The sequence below is a fragment of the Aphelocoma coerulescens genome, chromosome 6 (assembly GCF_041296385.1).
Source record: "Aphelocoma coerulescens isolate FSJ_1873_10779 chromosome 6, UR_Acoe_1.0, whole genome shotgun sequence".
In the NCBI taxonomy this organism is placed as follows: domain Eukaryota; kingdom Metazoa; phylum Chordata; class Aves; order Passeriformes; family Corvidae; genus Aphelocoma; species Aphelocoma coerulescens.
Window position 1 is genome coordinate 12,850,050 of NC_091020.1, and position 14,272 is coordinate 12,864,321.

Sequence of the window (14,272 nt, forward strand, 5' to 3'; positions counted from 1 at the left end):
ACACTTTCTGAAAAAGGTGAGTTACCATTGAATGAAAGCAGGTTACATGCTCATTTTATGAAGGCCTTGATTCACAGTATTCCATAACCTATCAAGCAATTACGTTTTTCTTGAAGAGCTTTCAAGCTTTTGAAAGAGAGGCACAGAAGAGAAGCAGAGACTAAACCATGACAACCTGCAAGGCGCCGCAGCAGTCGGTGGCAGAAGGCAGCGCCCGCCTTATTGCCCCGCTTCCCCCACGCTGCTCATCTGTGCCGTGCTGCCGGCACAGGGCACTGTCAAAATCCAGGGCTGCACTTGGCACTCTCCCAAACAGAACGCAATCACTCTCTTGGATGTAAATAATGCATTTTGATGCACATAACCCATGACTCGGGTAACCTCCACTGCTTTTTAGATTTTCCTGACAGCAGATCCTCAAAACCCTGGAGCTGAATCAGGGCTAAGGAGAAAGGCAGGAAACAGTAGCAGCACATCTTGCAGGACAAAGAAGGGTGCTTCAGAATAAAATTCCTTGTTTAGCACCTGTGTGATCCCTGCACTCTGTTTAATATGGGCCTTTGTCCCTGGCCTAAATTCAAGTGAGCATTGTAAAATATTAAAGAATACTTTTCAAAAGACTTTTTAAGCTCTCACAGAAACTTCTGTGAATCTCATGGTACAGCACTTAAGCATCAGAGAGCAGGTTGTGAGTCCCAAAACAAAGCTAGCTTATCTAAACAGAATGACTATGTATGATTTCAGATGACTCTGGATAAAAAATCCAGAGAAGTGTTTTGCTACAATGGTATAGCCTGAAATTAAAGGACAGCTGCAGAATTAAGCATTCACTGAAATGCTCTGCTGGGTGGAACAACAGCTAAATAATTATATATATTAAAGACAAAAAAAACCCCAACCCAAACAAACAAAAAAACGCCATCCTGTACTGTCCATCTTTTTCACTACAAGTAGCATTTTTAAGTAGACCATTAAATTTCAATTCTTGACTTTTTGCCAGAAAGCTTTTGCAGTATGTTTCTCTCAAAATAAACTTAACTCTGAAGGTTAAAACAAGCTTGACAATAATAGTCAGATGGCATTTATCTGCACAACAAACTCAGTTACAAACCATCAATATTTATTAGACATAAATTTCAAGCCCTCTTCCAAGTTACAAGTTATATAAATTCATCTTACTCAAGATATTCATCAACATATTTTCTAACTTTAATATCAATGCAACAACATACACCAAGTACCCCTCGTCATAGTCAGCAGCTGTTTGCACTTAGCTTTCTGTACCTTAATCTTATATTTAGCTAAGCTAACAAAATTAAAATTCTAGCTTCCCCTCTTTTCTCATACTTAAGCTTCAAGGCAAAACTGTACCAAGTTAAAAATATAAATAATAAGTTATTACTAACATGTAGAACTTGCATAGATCAGAGGAAAACAAGGCATTTGCAGTGTAAAATGCACTGGATATTTTTAAAAATGCAACAAATTTAGAAAGAACTTCCTGTTACAATGTAAACCTTTGGATGTTCCAAAAAAACAGCTGGGCAAATACCTGAGAAAAACTATAGCAAGTAATACCTTTAGAAAGAAAGAACAGATTTTTATAGGGCTCCTTAAAACTCAATATTGAATTGTACAGTGCACTGATATTTTCACCAACAGTTATGTCACTACATGAAGAATGTAGAGCCACAGACCAAGTTCACTGGTTCCCCTCAAGCCCAAAATGAGACAGCATGATATACTTACAAACTCCTGCTCCACTCCTAGAATCCTTATGGGACCAAAGATACTCCTATACCCACTTCCTGTTAGGAGGCACAAAGGCTGTGATAAAAGCAAGCCAGCAGAACACCTGAGGGTTTTCAGAGTTTAATTCAGCAGCTGATGATATTTAAGCATATGGTCAATGTAAGCACTTTTCTGAGTAAGGACAAAATTAACATGTGCTTGACTGAACTTGAGCTCAAACAGACTTAAAATTTAACTCAAAACTGGCTGAATTAACAGCCACTCAAAACAGACCTGAATATACTCAGGCTCTTCCTACATACTTCATTTTTAGAGTAAGCAAAACACTCTGCCCTCTCTTTTTAGAGGTTACCATCAACATTCACTAATCGCCCTACTGGTTTAATGCACAAATGTTTTAGAAGGGAAGAACATACTCCCCCAAAGATGTGATATTGAGGATTTACCTCAAAGCAAATGGCTCTAAGACAACACTCACTTCACTCTTCCCACCCAACACAAAGACTGAAATTTGTGAGAAGTTTCTTCCACAAGAAACAAATCCAATCAACCAAATAAATTATTCTAAGCAGTTTTAGCATAAGCTTTACTCATTTAGTATCACAGTAAATCTTATTAAAGGTATAACTAATAAACTTTTGCCCAATTCTGAAGCCTGTAACTGAAACACCCTGAATGCATGCCTCAAGACATCAAAAAATACAGTATGTACACACTTTTTTTTTTTTTAATATAGTGTATGGTGGCACACAGTGGCTCGAGGACAACAGCATTATTGTGAAGTGTCAGTAAGCTCAGTGAAACAATTTAGGCAAATAAGTGTTATCTTCTGCTCATCAACAATGATAATTTAACAGTATTTTTCATTCCTGTAACACACAGAGAAAACTAAAGCTAAGTTTCAAGACCAATGATTACATGATGTATTTTCAAAGAGAAACAAGACAAAGGCAACTTCATTTTATTCCAGTCATTTTCCTTCTTGGAAAAAATCTGAACTTTTAAAAGCTCCATCTCTTTGCTTGTTACTACTTTGTCTTTCCATCTCAAAAAAGATACGAAAATCGGTTGTAATTCAAGGCTAATTCAGTCTCTAATTAGTTTGGAATCTTAATGGGTCTGATCCTATGTGTTAAAACTAATTTTTATCATGTCTGATACTTCACGGATGTGTCATGTTCTTGCTAATCTGGATCAGCACTTTTGGCAAAATTTCATTATGAGTAGAGTACTATGGAGAAATTTCAAATATCAGATCTTGTGACAATGCAACAGAGAGCAAACATGAAAATAAAGCAGCTCAGTTGATTCAAGGGATAGAAGTTTTCTTCCCAAAAGAGAATTAGGGAAGACGACCCCCTTTCAAAATTCTACATTAGGTTGTCCTTTGACCTTAGAAAGGGAGAGAAATATATATCAATTCCAAACTGTTCATTCTAACCACTTTTCTTAGATGCTGCACTTGACAACTACAAGTAAAACAGAACAGAGATCATCTTTATTCTTATACCTTGTTTCAAATCAGTTGCAGTCTACAGAACAGCACAGACATAGTAAAAGAGGATGAAATATATGTTCTACTGGAGCAAGTTTGGTTTTCTTGATCTGATGGGTCTATTTTTTGGGGCTGTCCCACTGGTAGTGAATGCACTGAACCCAAGGAAATGCAAAAGTTTGTACTACCATTATATACTCTCATCTTCCATCAACAGCGCCTACTTTAAAAGCACCTTCAAATTTACTCTAGTCTGAGCAATTAGACTTGGGTACATTTTAAGACGTAAGGATGTTCTCAACTGATTGAGAACAACTATCTCTCTCTCAAACCACTTTGCCTCTGAAGAGAAGTTTCTTTCCAAGATGTGACTGGTGCAAGCCAGCTGATCAGGCACCTGTTCATCAGTCCAAAACCATCACAAGGCTTGGCACCACATTCAGGATTTCCAGAAAGGAAGCCAGGTATATATTAATATGGATAGAAGTAACCAGACAAATGAACACAGGCCAAGGCAGTAGAGATGCATGTTCTACATCACCCCTCATTAGACCTACCTCAAAGGGATGATGCTCAACCCAAAGAATCATAGAATCAGCTAGGTTGGAAAAGACCTCTGAGATCTTCAAGTCCACTCTATGACCGAACACCACCTTGTCAACCAGACTATGGCACTGAGTGCCACATCCGGTCTTTCTTGAAACACCTTCAGGGACAGTGACCCCACCACCTCCCTGGGCAGCCCGTTCCAATGTCTAATCACTCTTTCTGTGGAGAAATTCTTCCTGATGTCCAACCTAAACCTCCCTGGAGCAGCTTAAAACTGTGTCCTCTTGTCCTGCCACTGGTTGCCTGGGAGAAGAGACCATTTCCCAGCTGGCTACAATCTCCTTTCAGGTGGTTGTAGAGACTGATACAGTCTCCCCTGAAACTACTCGTCTCCAGGCTAAACAACCCCAGCTCCCTCAGCTGCTCCTCACAGGGCTTGTGTTCTAGACCCTTCCCCAGCTCTGCTGTCCTTCTCTGGACACATTCCAGCAGCTCAACATCCCTCCTAAACACAGGGGCCCCGAACTGGACACAGCACTCAAGGTGTGGCCTCACCAGTGCCAAGTACAGGCGCATGACCCCTTGCCTGGTCCTGCTGGCCACACTATTGCTTATCCAGGCCAGGATGCCATTTGCCTTCTTGGCCACCTGGGCACACTGCTGGCTCATGTTCAGCCTGCCATCAATCAGTACCCCAGGTCCCTTTCTGCCAGGTCACTGTCCAGTCACTCTGCCCCCAGCCTGTGGCGCTGCAGGGGGTTGTTGTGGCCAAAGTGCAGGGCCCAGCACTTGGTCTTGTTAAACCTCATATCATTGTATTCAGCCCATCTTTCCAGCCTGTTCAGGTCCCACTGCAGAGCCCTCCTATCCTCCAGCAGATCAACACTCCCCCACCAGCTTGGTGTCATCTGCAAATTTTCCTCCATATCACACACTGAGAAACTGAAATCTATAACTATTACAACAGGGGCTTGAAACCCGAGCTCCTGTTTGCTGCCCTGAACCCCATGAAAACATCCACTTGAAGTATTGTACAGGCCATAAATTTGACTGACAGATTTTAACTCCACTGAAATTTTCATGCCATGCTGAGGTATAACTTCACATACTCTGGGTCTACATCTCTGCAGCAGACTGCATGCAACAACTTTCTGCTTATTTTCTAACAAAATCACTAATTTTAAAAGAATGGTTTCTCAAACTTCTACAAAAGGAAAGCAAGTGGACAAGCACATGCACTCAGTCTAAGCTGAATTCGTTATTATGAACTGGACTCCATGCTTTCTTTCACATAACACTCAGCCAACTGTACAGTTTTATAAGGTGCCAGAGGAATGTATTTCCTGTTATCTGAAACACATCACTTCTAGAGCACATGAACGACAGTTTGTGTCGAGTTTCTACAATAAACTAAGAGGGCTGTCAAGTCTGATGGCATATTAGTTTGTCACTTGTAACAGGCAAAGCTGTGTGAGCAGATTAGACAATGCTACATAATTTAATAATTTTATCATGTATTCTACTTGACATTACCAGCTATTCCTCATGATTTCATCTGCCTATGAGACTACGAGCCAGATGCAGAGCCTTTTTGCTAAAATGAATACTGTCTATCCATACACAAACAACACTGTCTAACCCATAAAAGGCAAGCTTGGCTTTCAACACCAAAAAAAACCCCCTTCAAGTTTAACTCCTGAAAACTCACACATAAAGAAAAAAAAGTGTTTTAAATCATACCATAGCAAAAAGCCTCTGACAGCATCATTTTAAGAAAATCAAGTACATAATATATAGGACAATATATAGTACATAGAAAACAAATATATAGAAATCCTATATACACAGCCACCTCTATACATGCATACAGTTATCATGAATTAAGGAAGTAGTTATCAATGAGTAGAACAAGGGGAGACACCTACATGTAAACCAGCAATAGTGTTCAAAACGTAGCAGCAACCATTGTTGCTTGCTTTCTAAACACAGCTTCCCATTCTAAGGCTCTAAGAAAAGTGGGAACAGACAAGAAAGGAACAAGTAAGTTTAGGACCTCAGGAGGAGGTCCTAAAGACACATTGAGTGAACTACTTTAATGGGAATTAAAATCTTCCCTTGAAATACTGTTTCAGAATTCTTCACTCTGCGTATTACTCATTTCGAAATACAGAAGGGATAAAAATTAAAATATTTTGCTCCAATCCTTGTGCACTTGACACTTCTCTGTAGGTATTCAGTATGAAAAACTGGTTTTGTACAGAAACAAAAAAATCCCATAGGGGAAAAACAGGCCAAAAACTTCTGCTCAGACTTTTGTTAGTTGACCGCAACTCACAGAATTCTAGCTAAAATGGCAGCAAATACAGGAGTGTGGATAAGGCATTAGCCAAATCCAAACTACTGAAAAAGCACTGGGTCATACTGGAAAAACTCCTCTAAGTCTGGTATCTGCCCGTAGAGAATCAGCCTATCAAATTTTTAAAGGGCATTTCTTTTAACTAAACTCCTGTAATATATTTTATGCAGAGCTACATTACTAATACTTTCCATGGGATTTCATGCAGGAGAAGTACCAATTACATCCTCCCTGTAAGAATCTGTGGAGGTCGGACAAGGGACAAATCATTTTGCTTTCAAGGTTTATCTATAAAGCATCTGCACACTCACTTTGTTCATGTCAAAGATCCAAATAAGAAAAGTAGTTTCCCCCAAAGTTTGCTGTGATGACAAATTAACAACAACTCTGTACAAGGAGTTACACCCTCCCCTGCAAGAGCAGCTCAAAGTGTACACCCTGGTCCTACACTGCTTGCAAGCAGCTTCAACTCTTTCAGCCAACTTTGGCCCAGAGCCACCCAAAGCTATTGCTAATGTGATCCTGTCAGAAACTTATCCTTACAATGGGCAAGGGCTTGTTTTGTGTTTCTAGAAACCTCATTTTGTTTTAAGAGTGTGAAGAGAGAAAAACTCACATCCCAACTTTGTGAACATGTAAATCAGTGTAGCCCATAATGAAAACTTGTGTTCCTCACAACAAGTGCAAAGTACTCAAATTCAAAAGTACTCAAATTCGAATGTGCTTATCAGTATTTACTCTTAGCAAACTAGTTGGTTTATTTTTCCTTTATGTTGCAGATATTTGTGTCACTCTCCAGCTGTTTATGCAATTCTATCTAAATCAGTGTTGGTGGCAATTTGCAATAGCCCCATTTGATTTTTTCAAGTAATTGCTCTAGGTAGTCTTTCAAATGGATTATTCTGAAGATACAGAGAATTCCTGATTTACTAAGCAATTTAAAACAAAAACATGACAAAAAAGAGTCAGAAGGACTGGAAAAGTCACTCACTCAGTTCCCCTGATGTCTCCCCGGTACAGGCTGTTAATCAGGATACTGAACAACTGCCTTACTGTTGTATTCAGGCAAGTACCTTGATGATTAGTTCTGCTTCCAGTTTCCATCTGAAGCTATTATAATGACTAATAAATCACTAATTGTATAACAGGTGATCACTGATCACATTACATTTCTGATGTGACGCCACCATATACAAAACAATGTATTTAAAAGTGAACTTGCCTCTTCTTTTAACCTCTATCTCTATTGCAAAACATTAAAAAGGTGCAGCTATCATTTCAGTCACCACCAGAAACTGCAAGGAAGACCACATATGTAGTGAACATAAGAGACAGAAGTGACAGAAATTGATAAAAACTTCATCACATGGCTGACACCCCATATATCAAAGCCCTAAATCTCATTCTCTGCTTGCCTCCAATTTCCATCAAAGCCTGCCAGCTGCACATTTATTGAGAAGTTTGTGATCTGACAGCTACTGTATTACCAACATTAATGATGCATCAGTCTCCAGAATTACTGGGGAAACAGTCCAATTGATTTTATTATTATACAGAGTTCCTCACATTTCATTTCAGGCAGCTTCCTACCACAAATTTTAGCAATAACTAAAAATGCTACACAGCTGATGCACAAAATGCTAGGGCGAAAGATGGTTACCACAGCTTCATGCCACTCCATTCTCCCTCCAGGAGAGCTCCAAATCACTCAGACACCACTGTGTAACCCATGAGTTATTGGTCCATAACTAAAAGGGCTTACACATTATGGGGTGATAAACAGTGCAGCACTAATATTCACTGATTTGCCCCAGACAGCTACAAACAGACACATGATGTCATCAACTCCCAAAAAAAGCAGTTTTCTCAAAGTCTTCTAAATCCCTGCTCTTGACACTCAATAAAAATTCCCCCCAGGGCAGTGGTGGGCAGGGGGGCAGGCAGAGGTAACTTTTAAGATTATTTCTGTCAAGACTGAAATTGTTTCCACAGGTACCAGAAAGAGAACATATTTTCTTTGCAGTGAATAGCCCACTTTAGTCTGTCCTTTTCATCCTAGAAAGCTTTCTTCACTTAAACAAACAATTAACAATCACAGGTACTAAAAATATGCAATACACAAAATCAGCTTGTAGGGGCTTTTTCTGAATCATGACCAAATATTTTAAATATACACATAACTTGAAATTTCCAATATCAGTTAGGAAAGGACCTCTATGAAATATCCAGCATCCATTTCCAGCAGTCTCCAAAGTTACTGGTTTTTTGTTTAATTAGGGCTTTTTTTACAAGCCTGGCTACAACATCTAGCAGAGAATGCTTCCTGTCACTTTTTAGGTTTGAAGGAGAATACATGCTGCCATAGTTTCAAGGTTCCACATCTCTGGGGAAAGATGGGAGGGAGTTGGGAGGGGGGCGGGTATAAGCAAGAGTGAAATACAGTTTTTCTTCCCTATTTTTAATCTCTTAAGTTCAACTTTTCCAAAGGTCATGAACAAAATATTTTTAAGCACTTGTATTAACAGTGGTTTACTCACTTCCTAGGATAGACAAGGTCTGTAGCATAGTGACAACAGAACTACATCAGATGGAACAAGAACTGCTGCCGAAGTAGAATGAAATCCTTTCACATTTACCTTTTCTAACTTGACAACAGCAATTCAGTGATGGTGAGTTTTGTAAGAAATGAATTTGAGTTATTAGAGGAGATAGACCTTCAAACGGATCAATATGAATGCTTTAAAAAACCTGCTACAAAAGAAAGTACTGTATCTGCTTCTTTAGAAACTCCTCCCTAACTCCATAGCAAGATCTCAAATTACAAGCAGTACAGTAAAAAAAAAGCTAATCACTAGCAAATGCACAGAGAGTAGCAAGCTGCTTCCAGATGTGTAATGCAACCCAGACCTTACACAAATAAGTGGTAGGAAATGCTGTTTCATTTTTCTTTCTTGTTTTCTTGCAGTCCACTCTTTCAAGGACATATTCATCCCTGAAGAACATGCACAAAGTCAGCCTGCATCCTTCTCCCAGGCTCTTCTCCCCAAGCAAAGAGCAAACACATATGGACAGAAGCTTTACCTATATTAATTATGGGATCACCTAAAATGGACCCCAGTTTTAACTGTGCTCAGATTCCTAAGTTTAGACATAGAGCCAAGCTCCACACTGCCCACCTGACACCTGCCAGAGGGACAGTTCAGCTGTGATTAACACCTTACTGATCACAGCCTGCACAGCCAAGGGCAAATGAAACGGGTCCTCATTCACTTCAGTACAAACAGTTCAGCAGCTCCCAGACAGAAGCTGAAATGTCGGAGGAAGGGGCAGAGCAGACCAGCCCTTCTGAGCAGGAAATCAAACAGACAAGCCCAAAGCAGGAGATTTAGCATGCATTGGGTTTTTTGTTGTTTAGTTTTTGGTTTCTTTTTTTTTTTAAGTGCTACCTAATTATCCACTTGCAGGTGTAAAAAACTTTCGTGCATACTTATATGTGGCATCAAGTGCAGCAGATACTTTCTTAGTATTACCTTTTGGGGTAATCCAAAAGAAGAAGCAAACCACTCAGGAAAATACAATTGGTTTGAGAAAGCAGAACTTTCCAAGTTATCTGCCTGACTGCAATGAGCACAGGTTTAAATATCCACAGACAGTTTATACAACAGGCACAACCAAACCATTTTACTTTACTGGAACAGCATACACTTAAACATGCACCTTAAGAAAACCCCAAAATATTTCAATCATTTTGTAATACATGTAACAAACTGAGTGCAGGAAACTAATAGAGAATTCATTAACTTGGGAACGGATAGTTCTTATAATTAATTACCAGAAAATATTTGGCATGAATTTACAGGTTTATTCTTGAATGTCTCTAAGTCCAACTCTAGGCACTAAGGTTGAATACCTTGGAGGGGGGAAGGGAACAAAAACCCTGAAGTATTTAAACTACCATCAGTTACTCCATTATTTCCTAGATCAAGAATCAAACTTATACTGTTTATTTGTGCATACAGCCAGTCCTGTTGTTAGAAAGCTCTTTTTCACCCTGCAAAGAGACTTCTTCTGTAGGTTGAACACCAGCATGAGTAATCTGATAAAAATCATGTTAAACTGGGACTTTTATCTCTCTTGTACAGCTGGTGTAGATGCAGGCAGTCATACTGCTATTAATGTTTCAGATTATTAAAAAGACTGCTTAAGTGGAAAATGCTTAATATTCATGAAGTCTCTTTAGTATCTGATTAGGTGCTTCCCTTTCCTCTGTCTTGTGCTTCATTTATTACATTTTTCACCTGGGCCAAAATATGCAACTACAAAACCACCATTCTAATGCTTTTAGCAGACACTGAACATTGCTAAATATAAAGAGATTTCTGTCCTTTTGGAAGCTGGAAAGGAGCATTTACTCAGCAGAAAAACATACTCAGCTTTCAACTTAAACCAACAAATGCTTTTAACGTGCACTGACTTATGGTAAAAACAAGTTACACTAACATAATCTGTTCTGATAAGCCATTATTACATATTATTATATTAATAATTAGGCTCCTGGGAATGGGCAGGAAGTACACAGTAATGGAAGATGGGCCCTGGGAGACTGCACCGACCAACAGCAGTCCTGAACCCCGCGTCCTCAAAGCAAGGGTTCATGACTACCGTGCACAGATTACGTGATGCCAAATAAATCATACCTCATGCCAAATAAATCCCCAGGGGAGAATGACGACAGGAAAAACCCAGGCCTAACAATGAAGGCCATGATTTGACCCGCGTGGCAAGTTTTATTATCATAGTTCATGCAGCTTTCTGAGTGCTTAGTAAAAGCATAAATGTCCTTAAAGTATTAACTTTATTTCCTAAAACAATCTTGTTCCATTGAAACCACTCCTTAAACTGTGGCTCCAGTAGGCCGCTGTATGATAATGAACTCATTTGTGAGAGCCATAAACCTGAGCTGCATCCCGTCAGAGGCCCCTCGGCCGCCCTCACCGAGGCTTCACGGAAGAGCGGGATGGTTTGGGTCGGAAGGGGCCTTTCCGCTGTTTCGCTCCATGAGAGGAACGTAGGGCTGCTCGCACCAGGGGGCTGAAGCACCCGCGTCCCGCAGCCGGCCACAGCCGCAGCGCCAGGCCTCAGCCCGAACCGTGCCCAGCCCCTGCTGCCCGTGCCTCGCACGGCTCTCCTCAGGATCCTTCCTCATGACTTTTTTTAATTGCCTCCACCGCCTTCATTCCAGAGGTGATGCAGGGAGCCTCACATCCCCTCCACAGGGCTCAGAGGGACATGGGGTGCTCGGGGCACCAGCAGCCCTGCCACTGCCCCCGGCACCCCCAAGAGTTGGCTCATCTTCTTCATGCCTCCATTAAAAAAAATAAGCTAAAGTAAAGCTCTTTTTAAAACAAATGTAATAAAAAATTTTTAAAAGATGTCTCAATTTTAAGAGTTAACACCAAAAAAAAAAAAAGAAGGAAAAAAAAAAGAGGTGAAGTAGCTTAAGTTCATCTCCTCAGTGGTAATAAATAAGGCCTAAGCTTGGAGGCAAAGTTAACCACAATCCTGGGACTCGATCCAAGTCTCCCATGACAATAGGAAAACATTAGAACTCTAACATTCAAAATATTATTTAACTTTTAAAGCCTTAGCACAGTTCAAAGTCTCCTTTGTGGAACAGCGCTTTTGAAAATGTCGGTTGCCTTCCAGAGACCATTTCCTCCTAATCAGGCCCGGCATTATTTAAATAGCGAGGAATACCAGCAAGAATAGGAATCGCTTGGCTGAGCCAGGGAGGGAGAGAGTCCTTAAAATGACTGCAGAATTCTTAAATGCTGGTAAAAGGCCTAATCCTATATAATGATTTACAAAATGACAAGGAAAATAGATTTACTGCGACAGTTTGAAAGGAGACCAACATAAATAAAATTACTGCTTGCATGGTGGCAGCCTCCCCACTGTCCCCTCAGTGGCCGCAGCACCCATAGCAGAAGCCCTTCACCACCCAGCCCCCCCTCACAGCCAAAGCCAAGAAAAAAACAACAGAGCAACTTAAAAAGCAAATTATTTGCTCCAAAGTCAGAAATTCTTTCCAAAGCACCAGCTTACTCTTACCAGTGCAGCAGTTCACATGTAACACTTCTTTGTATAGCTAATCTAGATTTAAAAACAAAACAAAACAAACAAACAAACAAACAAACAAAGACAACTTTTTATACCTCTCTCCTCACAAGAAAATCAACACCACAAAACTTAGACCCAAGAGTTTTGAGCTTTAGTTTTATTCATTAAATTTCCAACTACAGCACTGCAGCTGCAATACGTGGGGGCAGAGCATTGCACCAAGTATGTGGAGACCAAACCCAATCAACATTTCTTAAGTGCGATGTGGCTCAGGAAGACCTGGTACCATTTATTTATGGTGTTTTTAATATATAGATGATGTACAGCCCCACTTAACCGTTTCTCTGCTAATGGGCAGATGAAGCAGCAGCAGCAGGGCTGCTGGCCCTTGTACCCTCCCCACCATCAGGCCCCAGTTGCTGTGCCGTGGTCTGCATAGCCCAGTTACGCAGGTGCTGAGGGACAAGTTTTCCTCTGCTGAAGCGAAGCCATTCAGCTCCCAGCTGCCCGACAAAACGCACCCAAGTGTGCTGGGGAGGCACCAGCTGCTCTTCCCTGCCTCCACAGCACAAGGCAGCTGGGCTGTTGCTGTCCACATGCAGACCAACCCCACATTAGCCCACACCCCCAGCTTCTGCATCTTCCTTTTCTGCAGACTGAATCCTTCTGCATCCATACTCTGAGGGGGGAACTCCATCCCTGAAATGGGGCCACCCTCCTCCTTATCCTGGATGCGAGGTCCCTTTATACTGCTTCACTCACTGCCTCCTCACAGCCAATGTCGAGCATCTTCTGTAACGTGAAATTACTGAATAAATATGACGAATGCCCCCTCCCCTGCAGAGCCATGCCAAAAACTGTAAGCAGGTCATTAACTGCCAAGGTCATCTTGTTTGTGAAAAAGAAAGGAAAACAATACCATTAAGATTCTAATATGGTAAAACAGCAATGACAGCAACAAGGAAACATAAGCTTAATGTTTCCTTTAACCCTCACTTAAAAACACATTTGAAGTCATCTGATTGAGCCACGTGACTTTGCGAATTACCATTCATAAAGCAGGTTTGGGCTGGATTCAGCCCAGTTTCACACTTATACCACACACGTACCCCCAACATTTTGTGGCGCATCCGTTGAACCTTATCTCAAAGCAGAAAGCAGTGAATTAATCTGGCACTTCAAAACCTGTCATCAGAAGGGCCACCAATCTCCTTCTGCCCATCAGCTTTTAGGGCACATTACTGAATCTTTGCATGGCCATGTGGGACTTGCCAAGGTGCAGCAGCAACTGCCCTGCAATCCCCAGCAGACTCCCCAGCCTCCCTTGCTTTCCTGCAGGGAGCATATAAATTTTTCTCTGAGTCTTAACTACTGTTTGTCTGCAGACTTGTAAAATACACTAAGAAATGCCTAATGAGACACTGATCTGGCATCCAAATGTTCTCCCCCATGCATTTCCCAAGTGGGCCGTTGCCTGAGCAGCACACACGTTGAGGCTGTAATTTGTTTGCCAGCTCTCCAAGGAAGGAAGGAAGGAAAGTGGGCGGGTGGGTGAGAGCTGGAGTCAGTGCAACATCAGCACATGGCTGGCTTGCACATGTTTTCAGTCACTCACTACTAAGAAAATATATACGTATACACACACACGCACAGAAAAACGCTGAAGGCCAAATGAAGACAGGAGGTTGCTAGGATAACATCACTTCCTTCACAGCAGGAGCTAATAAAATAAGTAAAAACCACAGCTCTCAAGACAAAGACTGAGAGCCTATGAAAATGCAGCCCTTCCCAGTTCCAGGTAGCTGCACATCTGTACTACCAGGGACCTGCAAATTATTTATCTTACAGTAGCACTGTAAAAGTAGCTTCTGCACACCAGCTAGGGAAGTCCAGGCAAGAGATGGAAGATTGCACAATTAACCCTGCTTTATTACTGGGACACGCAGGCACTCCAAGTCTAAGCAATCTGTTTGAAGTTACTTTAGAAGTTTGGAGGGGAA

The 14,272-nt window shown here is 41.1% G+C and overlaps 1 protein-coding gene across 5 annotated transcripts in view; it reads right to left on the reverse strand.

Annotated features, from left to right (window-relative positions):
* Positions 1 to 14,272, reverse strand: part of ZMIZ1 (zinc finger MIZ-type containing 1) — a 344,034-nt gene that overhangs the window by 309,004 nt on the left and 20,758 nt on the right. For 3 of the 5 annotated variants that reach the window (XM_069019274.1, XM_069019270.1, XM_069019268.1), the window contains exon 1: positions 1,750 to 1,837. The exons of the other annotated variants lie outside the window; for them this stretch is intronic. The gene's annotated coding sequence lies outside the window, so the exon portion shown is untranslated. Of the gene's footprint in view, positions 1 to 1,749; positions 1,838 to 14,272 lie in introns of those variants that run through there. 5 annotated transcript variants of the gene reach the window in all.